Here is a 797-nt window from a genome sequence, read left to right as displayed (position 1 = left end):
TTTCTATTTCAATTTTAATTTTATATTTTCGAATTTCAATTAAAAAAATAAATTTTTAATTTTAAAAACAAAATTATTTTTGGGAATATTATGAGGAAGTGTATCCCTCGGGATATTCCGACGACAACTTCCTCGGAATATTCCGAGGGCATATCTCCTTGGAATATCCCAACAGATACACTTCCTCGGAATATTCCGACGGCAAAGGTTTCTCGGAATATTCTGACGGCCGAAGTTTTTCAGAATATTCTGATACCTCTTTTCTCTCGGAATGTTTCCGAGGACCGTTCCATCGGAAATATCCGAGGAGATACCGACGAACAGTCCTAGGAAATATTTCCTTGGAATGTCCTCGGAATCTTTAATTCTCGGTATTCCCTCGGAATTTTCCGAGGAATTTTCTGAGGAAATTTTACTTTCCGACGATAAATTTCCGACGACCATTCTCGTCGGTATGTCCTCGGAATACCGTTATTCCGAGGACATACCGACGATATTTGTCGTCGGAATACCAGTGTTTTCTTGTAGTGACGGTTGATCGTTGATAAGCATGGAGTATTAACTAATGATACCCATAACAGAACTGTCCACCCATTAGCTGTTAAAACCCAACGCTTGAAGCAACATCTTTAGATACGCCCATTCCACCCTATTGTAGGCCTTAGACATGTCTGATGTTATTGCCATGTAAGATTTTTATCACTTGTCATCTGTCCTCAAAGCATGAAGGATTCATAAGCTACATGGAATTGTCAGAAATCAATCTCTCTTAACAAATTCGGAGTGGGAAGGAGAGA

This window comes from Brassica oleracea, unplaced genomic scaffold (genome assembly GCF_000695525.1).
Source record: "Brassica oleracea var. oleracea cultivar TO1000 unplaced genomic scaffold, BOL UnpScaffold00955, whole genome shotgun sequence".
Taxonomy (NCBI): domain Eukaryota; kingdom Viridiplantae; phylum Streptophyta; class Magnoliopsida; order Brassicales; family Brassicaceae; genus Brassica; species Brassica oleracea.
This window is presented reverse-complemented; position numbering follows the sequence as displayed.